The 16,796-nt window shown below is 44.0% G+C and overlaps 1 long non-coding RNA gene across 3 annotated transcripts in view; it reads left to right on the top strand.

The window, feature by feature from the left end:
* Positions 1-16,796, top strand: part of LOC138758382 (uncharacterized) — a 67,351-nt gene that overhangs the window by 20,452 nt on the left and 30,103 nt on the right. Inside the window, exon 2 of one of the 3 annotated variants that reach the window (XR_011354264.1) lies at positions 4,594-4,687. The exons of the other annotated variants lie outside the window; for them this stretch is intronic. This is a non-coding gene — a long non-coding RNA (uncharacterized lncRNA). The remainder of the gene's footprint in view (positions 1-4,593; positions 4,688-16,796) is intronic. 3 annotated transcript variants of the gene reach the window in all.

Raw genomic sequence — 16,796 nt, 5'->3', positions numbered from 1 at the left:
TGGTCTCCCAAGTGTTGGAAAGATATCAACAATTTGGAAAGAGTGCAGAGAGGATTTACTAGAATGTTACCGGGGTTACAGGTTAAATAAGTTAGGTCTTTATTCTTTGGAGCATAGAGGTTGAGAGGTGATTTGATTGAGGTATTTAAAATTATTAGGGTTATGAATAGAGTTGACGTGGAGAGACATTTTCCTTTAAGAAAGGGGGAGATACAATCAAGAGGACATGAGCTGAGAGTTAGGGAGCAAATGTTTTAGAGGAAACATGAGGGGGGAATTCTTTACTCAGAGAGGGGTGAGTGTGTGGAACGAGCTTCCAGATGAAATGGTGAAGGCAGGCTCAATATTAGCATTTAAGGAGAAGTTGGACGGGAAAGGAATGGAGGGTTACAGGTTGAGTGTAGGTCGGTGGGTTAGGAGGGAGAAAGGGTTCGGCACAGACTAGAAGGACCAAGTTGACCTGTTTCTAAGCTGTGATTGCTATATAGTTTTCTACATATGCTTGGCACCCCTAACAATAAGAGAAAGAGAGGCCAACGAGAGACCCTTCAGAAACATTGAGTGTCCGTGGATTCACCCCGGCACACCTGCACCATCTGTAGTTCCACAGACTCCTGTTCAAACAAGCCATCTGCAACCCGAGCTCCAGATTAATGAAGAATGAATACTCGGACGTGGCTCCATTGCTTCACCAGCTCCTCCAGCCCTTGGGTTGTGCCTCTCCTTCCCCTTCCCTTGTCTTCCACAGCCATGCCCCATTCCCTGGGAGAGGCAGGAACTGACGATTAGATTATCCCGGGACCGCGATTGGTGTTTACCTGTGTTCCCATCAACAGTGCATTGCTTAACAACTCTGCAGAGTAGCAGCTGACTTTGTGAGCTGACTGAACAATCATTTCACTCTACTTTTTTGCAGATATCATTTAATAAAAACCACATGTGCTGAGCAACTATAAAAGATGTTTAGGTCACTAAAGGTTAACTCTGAGTAGAATAATATGTCCAAATCCTAGGTTTTTTTTAACACATAAATTTATTGAGGCCTGATAATGGGGCCACCAGGACTAACATGTGCAACCATTTCCGACTTACATCAGATGGCAGCTATCCACTTTCTACAGTATCACAGCACATCATTATCCTGTCAGGATGAACGATCGGGCAGCCATTTTGTCACACTCTACCTGCTTCTGAAATCTCAAACAGTACCCAAAAAATCAGCCTTTTTGTTTTGTTCTGTATGGAATGGGGTTGCAAAGATGGAGAGGTCCTCTGCACACGAGTATCCCTCCTCCCCCTCCTTTATTTTTTTGCTATCTCCCCTTCCCAACTTTGACTTGAGAAAAGGACCCGACCAAGATTCAAGATTCAATTTATTTATTGGCGCCAGGTACAGGTGGAAGCAATATAATTTCTTGCATCAACTTTACCTCACACCACAAAAATGCAGAAATTTCAGAAATCGGCTTCAGGTTGAACCATTCAATCCGGCCATGTACAAAGTTGTGATCTTTCTGGGATGACCTGGGGGACACTCTGAAAAAAAATTACAAAGGTGGATTTTCCACAGGATCTGGAATTGTACTTTCTGGGGAACATTAATGATGTGTGTTTTAAACTGTCCAGACTGAGATGAATGAAGTGGGTGGGGGAGCAGAGGACATGCTCTTGTTTCGTGTCTTTTTATTTTACGTAACTCTGGTATTTGGTTCCTTCAAGGGTTTATGGGTTTTTTTAATGTTTGTTTAATTTTAAGTAATCTTTTCCTTGTGATATTAGGGCATGGGAGGGAAGGGAGAGGGGTGGACGAAGGAAAAAAAGGGGAGGGACTGAATGTAGTATATCATTATTGAGAAAGATTGTGTTGTTTTGGATTTGTGCGAGACTTGGAAATCCAAAGATAAAATATTCAAAAAAAAAGATTGTCGTGTAACAAAGACAGTGCAATGTTTTCTGGAGTTTGTTTTTGCCTGCTGTAAGGCAGACAGATTCACCATCAGGAGAAATTGCCTGAAGCGCCTCTTACAGTCAGAGAAAAAGAAGCAAATGATCCCCCCAGAGTCACCAAGTAGATTTGACTCCAGCGCCCCCGGAGCCACAGATATGGTCAAGAACCCTTTAGCGCCCTGGCATCAAGGTTCCAACACCTGAAACTGGGATGTAAGACCAGAAATGTCCGTTTCTCTCCCATGGTCTCCCCAGCTCTTTATTTGCTCTGTAGCTACACTATTTGACCTAAATTCCATGAGTGGGGATCAGGGAGATAGAGAGACAGGTCAAATATTTTGAAGAGAGAAGTGATCATAGACAGAAATCAATGGAGAACTGACAGGAAGGCAAGGTATATAGTCGGCAGTTGGCTGGAAAGTTGATTGTTGAGTTGGGTCTGTAGTCATGCAGGTGAATGACATTGGGAGAGACAGACAGAGGAATCCCTGGTCCTTGGCCTCTCACAGGGATTGGATGATGCCTGTCTTCCTCCACGTGGACTCATGGTTCTCCGGCCCGTCCTGAAACCACCTTCTCCACATGGAGCAGGGAACACCAGAGGTCAGTGGGGAATGCTGCGTTCTCTCAACATGCTTGGCCCACATCCTTGTAGCTCTTGCTCCTGGGAACCTCTTCTCCTGACTGAGCTGGGATCGGTGTCTGTTTCGGGAGGTTGGAATCAGGTGCAGTGGAGCTGACTGAACGTAACCAGGCTCTGAAAACCAGCCTGTGAACGAATTGTGACGTTGAGTGACCGATCGTCCCAAGTCATGCTAAGGCCTGTGGATTAAAGCTGAGTTGACAACAGCTCAATTTACATTGCCAACCTAATGACAAAGTAGGCTGCTTCATCAGAGAAACTCACACCTGTCTGGGCAGGTTCCAAATGGATGGCATTAACATTCACTTCTCCGGTTCTGTTAGTCACCCTCCCCCCAACCCCTCCCTATGACTCCTTTCCTTTAGCTCTGTCTCTCTCTCAAATCCGAGACTCTCATGTTTGTAAAAAATTATTTATTTATGTGTGTCGATGAAATGCCTGTCCTGCATGTGTATTGTCTGCCAGTATGTGTGTTATGTCTGGTTGTGTGTCTCCGTGTTTTGCACCGAGGACTAGAGAATGCTGTTTCATTGGGTTGTACATGTACAATCAGATGATGATAAACTTGACGTCTCTCTCTCTCTCTCTCCCTTCTCTTTTTCCTGTTGCCTCCCTTACCTCAGCTCCGCAAAGCCAACCCCTGCCCCCATCATTTCTCATCTTCCCTCTCTCCTGGCCTCCTCTCCATATCCAACTAATGTCTTTGTCTGTTGGTCTGTACTCCTCTCCCCCGCCTGCTCTGTAATTCAGATGCCTGCCTCCTTTTTCTCATGACTTGAAGAAGGGCTCAGGCCCAAAACGTCGGTAATATATTCACCCACATTTTAAGCCTCTGCTGGTTATTACTGGGGTGAGATGTGAACAGGAATCCTCTTGACTGAGGATTTATTTTAACCCATTCCCGTCTGACAGAAAAATGATGAGATTGGATCAGCTGACCCATAGTCCAACGACTTTTACTCTCCAGAGTCAGTGACCCTTCTCCAAGACCAGTGTACACTAGGGAAATATTCCTTGCAATATATTACATCTGTAAAGCAACAAATCTACTGCACCTGGTGCTCTTGCTGTGGTCTTTTCTACATCGGAGAGACTGGACGTGGATTGGGAAATCACTGAGCACCTTTGCTCTGTCCACATCAATGACCACTTAAATGGTGAACAACCATTTACCACTTCAATTCTGTGTCCCTCTCCCATATTCACATGTCTGCCCATGGCCTCCTGTACTATCCCACCAAGACCATCTGTAAATTGGAGGAACAACACGATTTTCTGTCCAACCACTCTCCAACCGGAAAGCATTAACATCAACCTCTTGGTTCTGCTAGGCCACTCCTCTTTCCCCTTGACTTCTTTCCCTTAGCTCTCCACCCCCTTCGCTCTCCATTCATTGAGCCATCCCTGGGGACCTGTTTGGTGCTGCACCCTCCTTCCCTTATCTACCTGTTACCTCCTGCCTCTTCCCCACACCTCTCCCATAGCATTTTGTCAGACACCTGCTGACATTTTTCCAAACCTTGATGAAGGACTCAAGCCCAAAATATTGGTTCTGTATCTTTATCTTTGACCTACAAAGTTTCTTCAGCGTTGAGTTTTTACTTCAACCACAGTGTCTGCAGACTTTTGTGTTTCACTCCTTAAAGCCACCTGGTCTGATTGTTTAGTCGGGAGATTTTACCAAAAATTCAATTCCAGTAATCACTCACAAAGTCACTAAGCATTTGTACACACCTTAGAGGTCAACTCCAAACTGCAACCAATGTTGGATGCAGCAGCCATAGAATGGCGGGGCGGGGAGGGGGGGGGCTGTTAATCCCTCAGACCTGATCAATTAATGTTCATCAATGTCGACAATTCCTTCCCCCTCCCTGCCTCCACTGATGCTCTTTGGCTGACTGAGTTCTTCCGGCAAGTTCTTTTTTTTTTGCTCCAGTTTCCCCAGCATTTGCTGCCTCTTGTATCACTTGCTGAAATGCAAATTTGCCTTGTTTATTTTTCAGAAAGTGGGCGTTGCTGGAGAGGCCAACGTTTACTGCCCATCCCTAAGTAACCTTTCAGAAGGAGCCACAGAACCAGAGAACAACTGCACAGAAAGTAGGCTCTTTGGCTCTTCTAGTCTGTGCTGAACTAGTAATCTCCATGGTCCAACCTACTTGCACCCAATCCATAGCCCTCCTTACCCCTCCCATCCATGTTCCTCTCCAAAGGCACCTATTTGAACTGATGAAGCCCTCCTTGTGAAGATGTTCCTGCAATGCTGTGGGGTAGGGAGTCCTAGAGCTTAGACCAGTGATTCTCAACCTTTTTATGCCATAGGTGCTCTATGCTTGAGAACTCCTGGCTTAGACTGTGAATGAATAGTGATATACTTCCAAGTCAGAATGGGGTACATCTTGGAGGTGTTGGTGTACCCTAAATCTAAAGCCCTTGTTGTTCTTGTCATTAGAAGTCCTAGGCCTTGGAGGTGCTGGGAGAGCACCATCTGTAGTTCCACAGAAAAGTTTAGACATACAGCATGGTAACAGGCCCTTTCAGCCCCCAAGACCGTGCCGCCCAATTACACCCTATTGATCTACAAACCTTGGCGTGTTTTGAACGGTGGGAGGAAACCAGAGCACTCAGGGGAAGCCCACGCAGACATAGGGAAAACGTACAAACAGCGGCGGATCTGAACACCCAGGCCCAGTCACTGGCGCTGTAATAGCATCACACTAACCGCTATGCTAATCATGTATAGTACCTTTTATAGAAGGTACATATTGTGAGAACTTTGCATCAGGATTAGAGGAGAAGAGGTGTATAAGATGGTGAACGGAATACCAATTATAATGGATCCCAACAGTTGACCACACATGCTCAAGATTTTCTTCTTAGAAATATGACTCAGATGTTTAATTTCTCCCCAACCATTCTACTGCCAATTTAGTTTCTCCTCATTCATGACCATCCAGTGGTTTGAACTGCAGTCAATCAAAATATCCAGGAACTATTGTTGAAGATAAATTCAAATATGAAAACAAAGAAACCTGTTTGGTCTGGATAACATTTACAGTATTCCCAAAATAACTTCAATGCAGTTTCCAAATTTAATTTTCCCATGGTCAGAGAGATGACTTCAAAAGGGCCATAGTCAAAGCTGCCTTTTTCTTTCACACCAACATCACTCATTTAAGCAAGGTCTACTGCTTTTTGAAGATCCAAGGAGATTTCCTGTTCACCTCCAGACAGTATAAAATAACCGACAGTGACGTTTGCTCTAGGGGTATGCATACACTGCGTCCCAGTACTCACTAATTAAGTACTATTGTGGATCTTGACTGTTTGAATTGGATGTTGGTTGAACGTTCCTGCATCTTTCTGGGAGGCAGAGGGACCAAACATTTCTGTTTTAAGTTCAAGTTTCCTTTATTGATATGTAATAGTTTAGAACATGTAATATTACACAAAATTGCCTTCTGCATGCATTACCATTAAAACAATTTAAATAATAGTGCGCGAAAAGTAAGGCAGTGTCTGGGGTTCATCGATCATTCAGGAGTCTGATGGCGGAGGGGAAGAAGCTGTCCTTGTGCCGCTGAGTGCTCATCTTTAGGCTCTTGTACCTTTTCCCTGATGGTAACAGAGTGAAGAGGGCATGGCCTGGGTGGTGGGGGGTCTTTGAGGATAGAGGCTGCTTTTTTAAGACACTGCCTCATGTAGATGTCCTCGATGGAGTGAAATCTGGTGCCCATGATGTTGCAGGTCGAGTTAACAACCCTGGGGAGTTTATTCTTGTCCTGAGAGTTGGCGCCTCCATACCAGGCAGTGATGCAACCAGCCAGAATGCTCTCCAGGGTACACCTGTAGAAGTTTATGAGAGTCTTCGGTGATGTACTGAATCTTCTCAGACACCTCACCAAGTATAGCTGCTGGCGAGCCTTCTTTGTGATCGCATCAATGTGGAGGCTCAAAATGGCCTTGAATTAGCCTATCAGAAATCAATAATGGATCACATTTATTAACCCTTGTCAATATAGGGAAAAAAACCCATGATATTCCGTGGCAGCTATATCAAACAAAATATAACACTGAGATGGAGGCAGGCGATATAAAGTGTGAGGAAGTTTTAAAGATAGCTTTAATGGAAGAGCAAGTGGTCGAGAGGGTTAAGGAAAGCGTTTGAGGTCCAAGGGGGCAATTGATGAGGGTGAACGGCAGAGAATGGAGTTGGGGCCAGAGACTGAACCAAAGCGATCCTGCTGGATTGGTGGACAGATTATTGACAAGAACTTCACTTCTCAACAGTGCACTGTGCAGAAGATATTTTACAAAATGAATTGTGACTGTTAGAAACCTAAAAAGGGGCAATGGCTGGACGTCACAAAAGTCAACACCAAATACTTTCAAAAATTAGATATTCAGGTCAGAGTCTTTGAAGGAAATGACACCTGATTACCCAGGAATATTCCCTGATGATTGTGAGTGACAGGATCTCCCATTAAATTGCCACAGGTGTTTGTGTACATCGCAACCTGGTTACCTGGATAACATGGTAAAGAAAATATATTTGTTCAGTGTCAGCGAGGATTGACTGATTTTCATGCCCGTTTATTCATTTCTTCACTGCCTTCTTCCAGCAAGGATTTTTTTTCTGACACAAATAGGATTTTCCAACAGAAGGCTTGGGAAGTTTTTCTTTGAATAGGTGTTTTCTCTCAGGGAAATAGAGAAAAGAAAAAATAAACAAGGTGTCCATTAACAGCTCAAATCATGACACATTCTTCTTCGTCTGTGATTTACAAGCTGGTGTGCTGTCCTCTCAGGCCGTTAGCAGTGACACATGCAGGTCGCCTGCCCTGCGGTGATCTAGAGGCATTCGAGAACAAGAATTAGGAGCACGAGGTGGCCAGATGGCTCTTCAGGACCTGCTTCACTACTCACCAAGGTCACGGCTGATCTTCCATCTTATCGCCCTGCAAAAGGTAGTGGACGCAGCACCAGGACATCACAGGCAAAACCCTCCTCACCATTGAGAACATCTATAGGGAATTCTGGCATCAGAGAGCAGCAGCAATCATCAAGGATCCACTCCACCCAGTACACACTCTGTTCTCGCTGCTGCCATCAGGAAAGAGGCACAGGTGCCACAAGACTCGCACCACCAGGTTCAAGAACAGCTGCTCCCCCTCCACCACCAGACTCCTCAATGACAAACTCAATCAGGGACTAATTTAAGGACTAGTACTTTTAGACTTTATTGATTTTTTTTCCTCTCTGCATTGCACAGTTTGTTTACATTTCTTTATTTGTTACATGTGCATGTTGTGTACAGATTACCAGTAAGTGGTCATTCTGCCTGGCCCGCAAGAATTCGGGGTTATATGTGATGTCAAGTATGTAGTCTGGCAATGAAATCTGAAAATAGAGCAACTCAAAGGAATGGGATAGTTCAGTGGTTCTCAACCTTTATTTTCCACTCACATACCACCTTAAGTAATCCCTTACTAACCACAGAGCATCTATGGCATAGGGTAAGGGATTACTTGAGGAGATACGTGAGTGGGAATAAAAGGTTGGGAACCTCTGGCATCATTGAAAAGTGATGAGATCAGATAGTTTTTAATCTGTTTTGAATTGGGAAATCTGGGAGCCATTTAGCCCTTGTCTCATCTAACTGTACCTTTCAGTTGCATTTGACCTCACCCTGGAAGTGGAGGGGATACGGGGTGGAGAGCAAGGAAGGGGAAGGGGCCAGGGGAGTTAAAACAGGTCACCTCAGCGATCTCCAGATGACCCTTCTGGGCAGCATGCAGGTGGCAGGAAAAGCAGTCGCTTTACCTCGTTGAGAAAGACGAGGCCACATCGAGAAGCCCGATTGCCGCAGACGAGGGTGTGTTTGGTGTCGAGCTCGTCGTGTCTGGCTTGAGTAGGCGCTCCTTTGTTGGGCGGTGGGGGGGGGAAGGTATGATAACCAGAAACAGACCCAAAGCAACGTCAACTCTTCAAGCATCTGTGGCATTATGACTTCAACAGAGGCATGAAAAGGCAGCTCAAAAGATCAATGCTGCTGTAATCCATGTCCTTAAAAAGGAAAACTGTCCTGAATCAGGAATATGACATTGGCTCAGGCACAAAATGTCGGTGACCCTTTACTTCCTACGGATGCTGCATGACACCCTGCTGAATTTCTCCAGCATTTTATGTGAATTGTACTCGACCCCGCGCCTGCGGACTCTCCTGTTTAACTCCATATGAGATTGTTATTCAGAACTGGAGTCTGGCACCAGCTCCACATTCCTCTGTCTGTTTGCTCCACTTCCTCACAAACTGGCTCCTAATCTCAGACAAACCATCTGTGACGTAGGGGCAGCTGTTCGGAAGGGAGAAGAGGAGATTAGGAAATCTCCGTCATTTCTGATTTGAAGTGGACACAATGACTTGGGTTAGTGCACCAGGGGGGCTGGTCCGGTCTCAGATTCCACGTCAATGGACTTCTGATACAAGTCGTCTCAATTCATTGTCTGGAAGAATGAAACAAGATAAAACTTGAATGTTCCTTTCAACTTTAACAGGATCTTGGAGCAATTTAGACAGGCATCTAAAAGACAACAAAAGAATCAATTTTTCTGGAGGAGTTTTCAATGGTCTGATGTATTTTATTCCCTGAAGTTTGAATTCTGTCAATGAACTGATAATCTTGTCAGTTTTGTTGAAGAATCACAAAATGTTGTGGCCCAAGAGGTGGCTCTTAGCCCATGCTGGCTCCTGGCAGGGTAATCATAATGCCCTACAAGATATTCTCTCCCATATCGTTGGAAGACACAGATTGGCCTTGTTTATATCACCCTTACAGGCAGTAAATGCCAGACAATTATCAGTCAGAAGGAATAAAAAAAATAGGAGCAGGAGGGAGGTCTCTTGGATTACTTAAGGTGCTCAATCTAATCATGGCTGATTTACACTGCGCTCTCTATCCTGATTTATTCCCCCGTCGTTTAGAGATTTATCTCCCTCAATTTAAATACCTCTTGTGATCTGGACTCCACTACTTTCAGAGAGTTCCAAAGATCCACCAACTTCTGGGAAAAATAAACTTCTAAATGGGTGGTATAGTTAGTGTAGTGGTTAGCGCAACACTGTTACAGCACCAGCGACCGGGGCTCAAATCCTGCACTATCTGTGAGGAGTTTGTACAATCTCCCCATGTCCACTTGGGTTTCCTCCAGGGATCTGTTTTTCTTAAACCCTTCAAAACAAACCAAGGTTCCAGGTTAATAGGGTGTAATTGGGCGGCATGGGCTTGTGGGCCAGAAGGGCCTGTTTCCGTGCTGTATGTCTGAATTTTTAAAAACGTTAACACCTCAGTATTGAGTGACATAATTATTTCCCCTTGTTTGATATTCTCATGACAACATCTACCATGCTTCCTAGAATCTAGTATGTCTCTATAATGTCACCCCTCATTCTCCAAAGAAGACAGGCTTAAACTTTAAATAAGCATGCTTTCTCCCAGATTGTATGTTTTACTCAGGCCCCCCTAATCCTAGTGGGAACAGATGTCCCCTCTCCAAATTTGTCATGAACTTGTGCACCACTATTGAGCCTCCTCTCATTCTCCTTCACTCCAAGGAGAGCAATCGCAGGTTCTGCAGATTTTCCTGTTTAACACCAGGTTCTCGAAACCATTCTCATCCAACTTTTATGCAGCTCAGGAGGAGCCTTCTGTGATAAGGGATTACTTAAGGTGGGATGTGAGGGGGAAGGGAAGGTTGAGAACCACTGCTCTAGACCCAATTGTTACTGAAACATGTTGCTTGAGAAAAATTGTCATTGGTCCATTTCCTTTGGAGTTCTGAAAGTGTGCACATAACGAGTCAATGAGGTACAATTAAAAAGGTGGTTTTCAAACTTTTTCTTTCCACCCACATCTCACCTAAAGCAATCCCTTACTAATCACAGAGCATCTTTGCCATAGGGATTACTCAAAGTGGTATGTGAGTGGAAAGAAAAAGGTTAAGAACCACTGTGTTAGAGCTTCTATGTGCGAAACATACTCAGAAGCTTATATTCAGCAACTTAAAGCCTCTTTTTAACAGCTATTATTTCCTAGTATGTTCTTCTTCTTCTTCTTTGGCTTGGCTTCGCGGACGAAGATTTATGGAGGGGTATGTCCACGTCTGCTGCAGGCTCATTGGTGACATGTTATTTCCAAAAAAAAGCAACAAATAACATTTTGATTTATTTTTGTGGAGAGCTCCAAGATTGACCTTGCCAACAGTGGTTATCTGTGTGACCACAATGACTGGTCCTTCAGTCTGGCAGAGCTCATATTCTTGAAGTACTTTATTCTGATGGACGGAAACACAGTCCAAAAGGCAGTGTTGGAAAATTCTAGTGGTACTGTGCACATATTAAGCACTTACCTGAATAATTTCCCTTGGCTTTGCGCTACCAGGGACTTACCACAGTTATTGTCGATCGATAGATCATTGCTCGGTCTCACATTCACAGCTTTCCAGAAGTGTCAGTGGTGTACGATTGGTGGAACCATTGGCTGTGTGATGGAAGGATGTCTGTTCAATGGTGATGAAGGCAAATGGCATTCATTTCAAGAGGAATAGAATAAAAGCAGGGGTGTGATGCTGAGACTTTATAAGGCACCGGTGAGACCTCACTTGGAGAATTGTGAGCAGTTTTGGGCTCCTTGATTAAGAAAGGATGTGTTGATGTTAGATAAGGCACAGTGGAGGTTCACAAGGATGATTCTGGGAATGAGAGAGTTATCAAATGAGGAGCGCTTGAGAGCTCTTGGCCAATACTTTTTGGAATTTAGTAAAGATAAAGATACGTAACCCACGTTTCAGGCGTGAGCCCTTCATCAAAGTATCCAACCTTTAAAGGACACTGTTTGACCTGCTGAGTTTCTCCAGCATTAAGTTTCTAACTTCAATCACTGTGTCTGCAGACTTTTCGTGTTTTACTTCTGCAGAGAGGAAAACAGTTTCTGGTCAAAAACATCTTGATGCAAGCTCAATAATCTGTTGAGTGCTTCTAGCATTCTCTGTTCTTATTTCAGATTTCCTGCATCTGCAGGATTTTTCTTTTGGTTTAATACTTGGGAGTCAGATGGGAATTAAGAATGAGGCTCAATGTTGAATGTTTTTGGAGAAACAAGGTAAATATTGGTGTTGCCCCTTTGAGTACAAAGACTGTAAAATTCAGTCTACGTCAATTTTCTAGGAACTTGGAAATGGAGATGATTTATTAACTGATGTGATTTATAGGCCACTGTGTATGCTAATACCTTGTCCCACACTGCCAGAGGTGATAGGAGTGGAGCCACATTTATCTTTGGAGTGGACACTGCACCCATCCATGGTTGTTTTGACCTCTATCTTCCAAATGTGCATTGACTTCTCCTCCCCTTCTGCTGCATTGACCAGTGGCTTCGACCATCACTTAGACCCCCACCTCTCCTCCATCAACATTAAAAGACTCACCCCACCCAGCCATATTCTCCTATTGGGAAGAGATCACCAGATACAAGGACAGTTTTCTCCCTGCTGTTATCAGACTCCTGAATGAATTTCACACAAGTACCAACTCATCTCCCTAGGCAATTCTGGACTTTGCATTGTATTTTATTTATTGTATGGGTCCACTAACTGGGCAGTATGAAAAACAAACTGCTCACTGCACATGAACCCCTCTCCCCTGGCCTCAGAATGGTCTCTCTATGCCCATTTTACTTACTGTATGATGTATGGGTCGACTAATTAGACTGCTCGCAAAACAAACTTGTTCATTGCACCGCAGTGTATTTGACCATAAACTTGAACGTCAGCCCCTCTTCCCCCTCTCTCAGACTGGTCTCTTCACGCCCCTTTTTACGCCCTCACCACCTCTGCCATTCTCCTCCAGCACAACACAGTTAGGGTAGCGGGTGGCTCCAGTGATCGGGACCAGCGTTCAAATCCTGCACAGTCTGTCAGGAGTTTGTACGTTCTCTTCCAGTCTGCGTGGGCTTTCTCCAGGGGCTCTGGTTTCCTCCTACCCTCCAAAATGTACCAAGGGTTGTAATTGGGTGGCACGGGCTCTTGGGCCAGAAAGGCTCATTACTGTGCTCTATGTCTAAGTTAAAAAAATGTTTTTAAAGAAATTGAAAATTAACCAACAACTTTCAGCTCTTCATGGCCATTCAGTCCTTATAAATTTACTAAGCCTGGTTCCCTGCTTTTCCTCTGCTACACGCACCAGGGGTGGTTTGCCAATGGGCAGAGAAAAGATGGTGGGGCTTCGCCAGGAGAGATACTTCCCAAACAAAACCTGCTCCCAAAGAAAGGAGCATTTTATTTGCGCTCCATGGAAGAATAGTCTCAGGAGATGCTGAGAGTGAGGTGGAACAGAAAGAGTTAATGTGTGAGGTTGATTACATTGCCACGTTACTGATCCATTCCAGCACTGAATCACATGGTGTCTGCTCTTCTATCACATGCCCGTCAGCAGCACGCAGTCACAGCTGAATGCTACACATGACCAGAAAAGGGCATGAGTGGACATTGCAAATGTCCTTTCTTTTTAACCAAATTAGTAAAACTCAAGAACTTTGCTTGTTGTGCAGGGGTTTTTAAAAAAAATATTTTGACCAACGCACAACCAAATATGCAGTGGTATGCAAGCCAGCTTCACTCTTTTGAGTGAAGTCTAGTCAGGGTTCATGTCCCCGGTCTGCCAAATGAAGTCATGCACCAACTTCTAGTCCAACTCTATAGATAGTATTGGGCATTCTGAACGTCCGCCATGCTCCCAGGTCTCATTTCATGAGGTCGACCCCACCTGCGATCCACTTCCACTGTCCTTTACCTGCTCCCATTCCACTGCTCTCAAACACTGACCCCTTGGGACCTCCTGTCCTGCCTGTCTTTCCACCTCTCTACAGCATCTGATTAAATAGCCCCCTTCCCTCACCATCCTCCTTCAATACTTACAAACTCCTCTTCTCTCCATGTCTTTACAGCATTTGTTTAATTGGCCTCTTCCCCAGCCATCCTCCTCTTGCTGTGTTAGTCTCAACAAGGGGTCCCTGACTCGAAATGCTGACTGGCCACTTCTCTCCCTGGGCACAGCCTGGGTCTCCAACATCTCTCCATTCGTTCAACATTCTGGCACCTTCCACTCTTGTGTCTTTTTCCCCCTTTTGATTGTTTTAGGCAGTTCACTTGAATGTCACATTTGGAAGAAAAGATTGCATTTTCCAACAAGACACAGCCAACGAAGTATTTGTCCAGTTGCTTTTGTTATGGAGACTGCAATGTGATAATCACCAACTTTTTCTTTCATTATGCTAAGTGATGAATAACTATGAGCTAGGAAACCATCTATTTTTTTTTTAAAACAAAACACCAGGCTTTTGTACACCCTGGGACCTAATTTTTCATGTCTATCTAAAGGATAGGACGTCTCGTAATGTGGGTGTCATCCTGAACTTCAATGATTCAGATTGGATTTTGTGAGCTCTATCAGTAGCTCCATTCACCTCATTGCAAAGAATAGTGTGGTGATGTTTGGTCTTGGTGACATTGGATGGGAAGTACAAAACACCAGTGAGCAGTGAGATCCTTTAAAATGTGAAGGTCGGAAACCTCACAGTTAGCAGAGAGGGTCAGTTGGACCAAATGCTCACCCAGTGTAGTGCGTGTCGAAAGAACCAAAGACTTGTTGATCCAAACCAAGGCTTTTATTGACTAAAAGACTGGAGCATATCACAAGTAGGTCGACCAGTCCAGAATGACCTGGTCTGGCTAGGAGCAATCCTTTAAGACCTGCCAGTAGGTGTGGCTACACTCTCAGCCAATCACAGTCATCCTACACTACCATCTGTACATAGACACATTGGTGATAGAATCTGTACTATCACACCCAGTAGATCATCATCCCAGTTCAAGTCAAGTTTATCGTCATCTGACTGTACTAGTACAACCCAACAAAACCGCGTTCTCCGGTCCTCGGTGCAAAACACACAGACACACAACCAGACATAAAGGACAAAAATTGTAATCTATTTAAATAAATAAATAAATAGATCAATAGATACTGTTTCATGAATATGAGAATCTTGGAAGGTCAGTGTGAAGAGTTCCTGGTGAATCCAGCGAGACATTCTGCCACGTTCTTTCTAAAAAATGATTCATTCCAGCTTTTCCAGGTGAAAATTCACCAGAGCACTTTCTCACCACCTGCGGAAATCACACCACGATACTTCTGATGGCTATAAACGTAAAAATATTCTCCTTCAAATGCTAGACAGTTCAAAAGGAAGCCAGTTTTGTTTCTCTTGACCATTTTTTTTCTGGCCAATTTGTAGCTGGAAATCTGATAGGTTTTCTTTGAACAATCAAGTGCTAGGGATGGACTTCTCTTTCTTCAACTCTCACTACTAAACCTCACCCCCTGATATTATTTCCCATTTTTATATCTTCCATCAGATCATCAAATCAAAAAAGTCACACGTGGACTAGACTGAAGGGAAACAAAGTGTTGAAACTAAGATTCATGAGCATAATTGAAAATAATGTTGCAGGAAGGAGGTTTGGGAAAGCAACTGGGTGGGGACAGGTCAACGTAGAGGGCAGGTAGTGAGTGAGGATCAACAGGAATGGCTGGAGAACCTTCTGGTAATTTAATTGGGTTAGAAAGAACTAAGTGTTCCCATTTGTAATCCTGTTCCTGATGCAACCCCACCCGCTAATCCTCTGAGCGACTCTGAGTTCAAATTTATCAGGATCCAAAGTAGAGAGCAAATCAGAAGGACACGTCCCCTCCCACTGAGTTGGAGTCAGAGGAAGAGGCTTCGAGCTGAGGAAGCTGTCAATTAGTTCCTTTGTCACTCAAAGTATTCCTGGATATCTCAGTGTATCCTCTAGAGGACTTTTTCTTTCCACCCACATCCCACTTTAAGTAATCCCTAAGCCATCGGTGCTCTGTGATTAGTAAGGGATTGCTTAAGGTGGGATGTGAGTGGGAAGGGAAGGTTGAGAACCACTGCTCTAGACCCAATTGTTACTGAAATATTTTGCTTGAGAAAAATGGTCACTGGCCCATTTCCTTTGGAGTCATGAAACCGTGCACATAACGAGTCAATTAGGTACAATTAAAACAGTGGTTTTCAAACTTTTTCTTTCCACCCACATACCACCCTAAGCAACCCCTTACTAATTACAGAGCACCGATGGTAGAGGGAACACTTAACGTGGTAAAATTTGAAAACCACTGCTCTAGAAGATGGTTTTTAATGTTTTGATTTCAATTTCAATTCAAAAGAATATTTTCCTATTTCCTGGAGACCAAATCAGTGTATCTGACCCGTACATTATCTCCCACCACAACTCAGCTGCTTGCAACCCAAAGCTCCCTTATCTCCCAGGGTGATTAACCCCTCCAGGTCATTCCATGCTATTGAAGACACAATGCATTATCAAGCCCTGTCACTTCAGCTGAGGATTTCCCATGAAACCTCATCTCCAAGTATATATGAGCAACCTCCAATAAGCCATTGAAGAGCCAACAGATCAACAAAAATCAAAGCCGTCATTTCATTGATCATGCAATTCCAAAAATTATTCTCCATCCACTAAGGTGATATTTATTTGAAATCCCGACATACGCTGAACTTTTTATATACAGTGAAATGTACAAACAGGATTAGGGCACTGGGCTGATTGATGGCATTCATTTCAAGAAGAATAGAATATAAGAGAGGGATGTGATGTTGAGGCTTTATAAGGCATTGGCGAGACCTCTCTTGGAGGAGTGTGAGCAGTTACAGGCTCCTCATTTAAGAAAGGATGTGCTGACGTTGGAGAGGGTTCAGAGGAGGTTCATAAGGATGATCCTGGGAATGAAAGGGTTATCATATGAGGAACATTTAAAGGCTTTTGGCCTGGACTCATTGGAATTGAGGAGAATGAGGGGGATCTCTTTGAAACATTTTGAATGTTGAAAGGCGTGGACAGAGTAGATGGAGAAAGGTTGTGGGCACAACTTCAAGATTGAGACAGAGATGTAGAGGAATTTCTTCAGCCAGAATTTTTTGCTACAGGTGGGGTGTAAAAGCCAAGTCATTGGGTGTATTTAAGCAGAGATTGGTAGGTTCTTGATTAGCCAGGGCATCAAGGGTTAGGGGGAAATGGATCAGCTTGTGATTAAATGGCAGGACAGACTCTAT

This window comes from Narcine bancroftii, chromosome 3 (genome assembly GCF_036971445.1).
Source record: "Narcine bancroftii isolate sNarBan1 chromosome 3, sNarBan1.hap1, whole genome shotgun sequence".
In the NCBI taxonomy this organism is placed as follows: Eukaryota; Metazoa; Chordata; class Chondrichthyes; order Torpediniformes; family Narcinidae; genus Narcine; species Narcine bancroftii.
The sequence above is the reverse complement of the archived record's forward strand: the minus strand, read 5'-3'. Positions and strand labels throughout refer to the sequence as shown.